The sequence below is a fragment of the Salmo salar genome, chromosome 15, assembly GCF_965601325.2.
Source record: "Salmo salar chromosome 15, fSalSal1, whole genome shotgun sequence".
In the NCBI taxonomy this organism is placed as follows: Eukaryota; Metazoa; Chordata; class Actinopteri; order Salmoniformes; family Salmonidae; genus Salmo; species Salmo salar.
In genome coordinates, this window is record NC_138305.1 from 41,391,640 (window position 1) to 41,398,250 (window position 6,611).

The window sequence follows — 6,611 nt, forward strand, 5'->3', positions numbered from 1 at the left end:
GGTGCTATACTGTGTGGTGCTGTGTGGTGCTATACTGTGTGGTGTGGTGTGGTGCTATACTGTGTGATGCTATACTGTGCGGTGCTGTTCTGTGTGGTGCTATATGGTGTGGTACTATGTGGTACTGTTCTGTGTGGTGCTGTGCTGTGTGGTGCTGTTCTGTGTGGTGCTATACTGTGCTGTTCTGTGTGGTGCTATACTGTGTGGTGCTATACTGTGTGGTGCTATACTGTGTGGTACTGTGTGGTGCTATGCTGTGTGGTGCTGATCTGTGTGGTGCTGATCTGTGTGGTACTGATCTGTGTGGTACTGTGTGGTACTGTGTGGTGCTATACTGTGTGGTGTTGTTCTGTGGGGTGCTATACTGTGTGGTGCTATACTGTGTGGTGCTATACTGTGTGGTACTGTGTGGTGCTATGCTGTGTGGTGCTGATCTGTGTGGTGCTGATCTGTGTGGTACTGATCTGTGTGGTACTGTGTGGTACTGTGTGGTGCTATACTGTGTGGTGTTGTTCTGTGGGGTGCTATACTGTGTGGTGCTATGCTGTGTGGTACTGTGTGGTACTGTGTGGTGCTATACTGTGTGGTGTTGTTCTGTGGGGTGCTATACTGTGTGGTGCTGTACTGTGTGGTGTTGTTCTGTGGGGTGCTATACTGTGTGGTGCTGTTCTGTGTGGTGCTGTTCTGTGTGGTGCTATACTGTGTGGTACTGTGTGGTGCTATACTGTGTGGTGCTATACTGTGTGGTGTTGTTCTGTGTGGTGCTATACTGTGTGGTACTGTGTGGTGCTATACTGTGTGGTGTTGTTCTGTGGGGTTCTATACTGTGTGGTGCTATACTGTGTGGTGCTATACTGTGTGGTGTTGTTCTGTGGGGTGCTATACTGTGTGGTGCTATGCTGTGTGGTGCTATAGTGTGGTACTGTGTGGTGCTATACTGTGTGGTGTTGTTCTGTGGGGTGCTATACTGTGTGGTGCTGTACTGTGTGGTGTTGTTCTGTGGGGTGCTATACTGTGTGGTGCTGTTCTGTGTGGTGCTGTTCTGTGTGGTGCTATACTGTGTGGTACTGTGTGGTGCTATACTGTGTGGTGCTATACTGTGTGGTGTTGTTCTGTGTGGTGCTATACTGTGTGGTACTGTGTGGTGCTATACTGTGTGGTGTTGTTCTGTGGGGTTCTATACTGTGTGGTGCTATACTGTGTGGTGCTATACTGTGTGGTGTTGTTCTGTGGGGTGCTATACTGTGTGGTGCTATGCTGTGTGGTGCTATAGTGTGGTACTGTGTGGTGCTATACTGTGTGGTACTGTGTGGTGCTATACTTTACATTTACATTTACGTCATTTAGCAGACGCTCTTATCCAGAGCGACTTACAGTAGTGAATGCATACATTTCAATTCATTTCATCCCTTTTTATTTTTTTCCTCGTACTGGCCCCCCGTGGGAATCGAACCCACAACCCTGGCGTTGCAAACACCATGCTCTACCAACTGAGCCACAGGGAGGCTCAGTTGCTATACTGTGTGGTGCTATACTGTGTGGTGCTATACTGTGTGGTACTGTGTGGTGCTATACTGTGTGGTGTTGTTCTGTGCGGTGCTATACTGTGTGGTGCTATACTGTGTGGTGCTATACTGTGTGGTGTTGTTCTGTGGGGTGCTATACTGTGTGGTGCTATGCTGTGTGGTGCTATAGTGTGGTACTGTGTGGTGCTATACTGTGTGGTACTGTGTGGTGCTATACTGTGTGGTGTTGTTCTGTGCGGTGCTATACTGTGTGGTGCTATACTATGTGGTGCTATACTGTGTGGTACTGTGTGGTGCTATGCTGTGTGGTACTGTGCGGTGCTATACTGTGTGGTGCTATACTGTGTGGTGCTATACTGTGTGGTACTGTGTGGTGCTATGCTGTGTGGTACTGTGCGGTGCTATACTGTGTGGTGCTATACTGTGTGGTGCTATACTGTGTGGTGGTGTTCTGTGGGGTGCTATACTGTGTGGTGCTATGCTGTGTGTTTGGGGCTGTATTATAGGAGACAACCCGTCACGTGTAGACTGAAGAGGGTGGTGGGCTGTGTAAAGGCTGTATCTTCTTGCCGTAATGAGATAGAGATTGGGAGGCTATATGCTTTAGCCTGTGGTTTATTCTCTCCACTGATGGGGAGAGGGAGAGAAGAACTGCTGCAGGAGTATCTCCCCTCCTCCATGCTGCATGCCCCCTCTTCCTGGCACAGCTAACCAAACCCTCCAGCACCACCGCAGGCTGGCAACAGGCAAACCTGGGCCTGACAGAGAACAATTTAGGCAAAATGCATGCTTGCTCAAACACACTTATCCCAACAAATTGTTTGGAGCGCCAAGCAGGCTTTTGTGTAGTTGTGCTGGGTAGGCACGACTTCCATTGGCAGCCGGAGACGTGCAACTGGCACACATCTGCCAGAAAGAGATTTTCAGCCCCCAGATGAACTGAGTTTGGCTAACTGGAGATGACAGGTACATCGCCATTCATAACAATTAGAAGCAGGGCAAATTTGTGCATCTGAATCATTTTGATTACTGTTCAAGTGCAGGCATATCCTGAAAAGGGATGCAGTTAAAATAGTGATTTTCATGTGTTTTACATATATTTTCACACTATGAGGTTGGAATAATACTGTGAAATTGGGAAAATTATGATAATGCACTTTTAGTGCAAGAGCTGTTTGAAAAGACAGAAATGTCAGATTGTTTGGCTGAGTGGGTTATAAGTTAATAGACCATTAACAAAGAGAGTTTGCCCTCTTCTCTGCCAGCTCATTTTCAGGTTAAACATCCCTCCCATTAGGCTCCTACAATTTGCCCCCTCTCTGACCACTCCCAGACAGTCCAAGCAAAATACTTTCTTGAGAAATTGCATTTTGCTAAGAGGCTATTTTTGTTTATTTTTTTACCCTTTTAATTTAAAACAATTACGGTAAGGTACTTAATTGTTACCCAGAAATGATTTGATATTGAAGGAGGTCGGAGGTAACCGTGCTAGCCACCGTGCTTCTACACCTGCGTTGCTTGCTGTTTGGGGTTTTAGGCTGGGTTTCTGTAGTCCCAGAGCCTGTGGAAGCAAACACAGCCCAACACAACACCAGGCAATCAAACTAATTGAAAAGCCATTTCTCTTTCACCCTTCCCCTTCTGACGGCGGGGGTGGTGGCTAAAAGCCCCGACGCAGCCCGCGCCAGACTGATCCACTTTGCATTTGTAATTAAATCATTTCTTTTGAAAATACTCTGGGCCTATTGAAATACATTAGGGAAGCAATAATACTAACACTGCCATAGAGCACGGCCAAGGCCTGTGTTTTATGTGTGCCAGAGGAGTCAGTCATTTAGAGTGATATTATAGAAGAAAGCTGTTAATCAGCATTAGGCCTCTCCCATACTATGACTGCACTGTGGGACTGGAGCCCATTGGAAGTTAACAAGTTGGATTGGGAAAAGGAAAGGGGATACCTAGTCAGTTGGACAACTGAATGCATTTAACCAAAATGTGTCTTTCCTCTGAATCAGAGGGGTGTGGGGGACCGCAGGAAAGCAGTTGTTGTTGGGAGGTTAACTGCCTTGCTCAAGGGCAGAACGGCAGATTTTTCCACCTTGCCGGCTCGGGGATTTGAAAAAGCAACCGTTCGGTTACTGTCCCAATGCTCTACACACTAGGCTACCAAGAGAGAATGCACAACGCGTTTGAATCAAAGGAAATAAGAGGTTTGGAAAAACAATGCAGAGGATGAATGTGTGTTCTCTAGTCTAAATGATAGATCGGTGTTCAACAGAAGAATGAAACAGATCCACAAAGAGAACAAGGCTCCCCCCTTTAAGTCTGCAGTACATAACAACCCATTCACTTTAAGAGAGTAGTGTCAGTAGGACTCAGAAGATGACACGGTCTATCTCCATGACTCACACTCACTAAGTTTCTGTGGAAACAAACAATACATCTGATCCAGGCCCAGTGATGACGTGGTCTGGCTCAGACACTGTAGGTGGCTCTCGCTCTCGTTCCTGCCACAATGCCCAGCCAGCGCTCAGGCTAATTCAGGTGAGACAATATCCTGCTATAATTAGCCCTCCAATAACAGGAGGCAGCGGCCAGCGCATCGTTTATCTTCTGTCCCAACACTCCTGAATGAACAGAGCCCACCATGGCAAGCCAAGCTCACCTAGCACTGTAAATCAAACAGGACACATGTCATGTAAACACCAGAAGCTGGTGAATTCTAAAGACACCCAACATGAGGCCTTGGATGAGGTCTGTGTTACAACCGATGCCTTCACCTCAATCCAGTCCCATGCCTCTAATGAATGGACAGTACAGGCATGGCACACAAGGCACGGGCCGTCTTTTTCGATCTATAGGAAAAAGCTTTTGTTCAGAAGCGCCATGACGATCTTAGGGAAATAATTTCCGTTAATTACCTTTAAAGTGAAGGTAATCGATGCAGTGCAGTACTGGACAATAATGACCTGGTGTCCTAGCTGAATATGAGACAGCAACATGTTCCAAATGGTAAAACACACTGCTCTAAACAGTAATGCTCCAGGAGTTGTTCATGTAAACTGGTATTAGCTTCCAGAGTGGCCGTACTTCGGATACAAATCTGTATACACACATGGTCTTACAACTTACACTGACAATCCTGGTTCAATACCCGGTCAGTTACACATACACAAATGTGAATGATGTTACACACAAATACAAGTCACTGAGGCCAGAACACCACAATATTGTAAGCTAGCCTTGAGGCAAACATTGTCATGTGCCGCGTGTGAGAGACTCATGATCCTGCTCTGTGCCCAGAAGCACCAGGGTGGGACACAATGATGACTATAATATATAGGAGTGCTCTCCCATAGCCACTGACCTTCACATGTGACAGTGGAAACAAAAAAACAGATCAAGGAAAGTGAATAGCAGCATATGTGTGGTGTGTGTTAAGAGTTCAAGGTGTGCCTTGAATTACAGTAATCCAGTGATAGGGCATATCTGTCACGGTTGTCGTCTGGAATGGAGGACCAAAACACAGCAGGAATGTGGATGCGCATCTTATCATTTATTTTAAATGAAGAGAACACCAAAAACAACAACGCACGAACAACAAAACAGTCTTGTAACGCTCACACAGGCAAAACAAGAAACAATCTCCCACAATCACTAAACCAAACAATTACCCATATATAGGACTCTCAATCAGAGGCAACGAGAAAGCACCTGCCTCCAATTGAGAGTCCAACCCCCCATTAACCTACACATAGAAATATACCAACCAAGAAAGAAAATACAAGTACAAAACATAGAACATAAACCAAAACCTGGAAATAATAAATCAAACGCCCTACTAAATTAACCACCACCCCGAACCACATAAAACAAATACCCTCGGCCACGTCCTGACCAAACTACAATAACAAATAACCCTTATACTGGTCAGGACGTGACAATATCAAAGAAAAAGTCCCAAAAAGGACTCAGTCCTGAGTGGGAAGTTTTTCTTTGGTAAGCCCGATCAAATCAAATCAAATTGTTGAATCCATTTTTATTTGTCAGATACAACACATTCACCTTACAGTGAAATGCTTATTTACAAGCCCTTAACCAACAATGCAGTTTTAAGAAAATACCCCCAAAAAAGTAAGAGATAATAATAACAAATAATTAAAGACCAGCAGTAAATAAAAATAGCAGGGCTATATACAGGGGGTACCGGTACAGAGTCAAATTGCGGGGGCACCGGTGTCAAGGTAATTGAGGTAATAAGTACATGTAGGTAGAGTTATTAAAGTGACTATGCATAGATAATAAACAGAGAGTAGCAGCAGCGTAAAAGAGGGGTCTGGGTAGCACTTTGATTAGCTGTTCAGGAGCCTTATGGCTTGGGGGTAGAAGCTGTTAAGAAGCCTTTTGGACCTAGACTTGGTGCTCTGGTACCGCTTGCCGTGCAGTAGCAGAGAGAACAGTCTATGACTAGGGTGGCTGGAGTCTTTGACAATTTTTAGGGCCATCCTCTGATGCCGCCTGATATCCTGGATGGCAGGAAGCTTGGCCCCAGTGATGTACTGGGCCGTACGCACTACCCTCTGTAGTGCCTTGCGGTGGGAGGCCGAGCAGTTGCCATACCAGGCAGTGATGCAACCAGATCAATAAGTCAGGCTGGTGCTGGTCCAAACCTCAGCAGCCAACCAGCTAGCCTGCCCTCTGCACGCCACCAGATAGATAGACAAGTTGTTGCACTGGGGAGGCCTGCTGTGATGATGTGGGCTCTGTTGGTGGAGGCATGTTGTTTAGTTTAGTTTATTCATTCAACCTTTTTAAAAACAAGCACACATACAACTTCAATAAAGTACATGAGTAAAATCATCACAGACTAATTTCTATTGTGGTCCTCTTATGACAAGATGGCTCGGCAAGATCGGCAACACGGTTGTACACAGTATGGCTGCGAAATATATAAAAAACATAAAAACAAAGAAGAAAAACATATTTTTTCATTATTGCAGTTATATCAGAAGGGACATTCACATGGGCAGACAAGAAATCAGAAAGGTTTAAAGTATTTTTCTTGAAGCTGTTTTTATGGGCAGA

General features: G+C 45.5%; 1 non-coding gene across 1 annotated transcript; it reads right to left on the reverse strand.

Annotated features, from left to right (window-relative positions):
* Window positions 1-1,432: 1,432 nt before the first annotated feature.
* Window positions 1,433-1,507, reverse strand: trnaa-ugc (transfer RNA alanine (anticodon UGC)). Its single transcript has one exon. It is a non-coding gene; the product is annotated as a tRNA-Ala (tRNA).
* Between the last annotated feature and the right edge of the window lie 5,104 nt (window positions 1,508-6,611).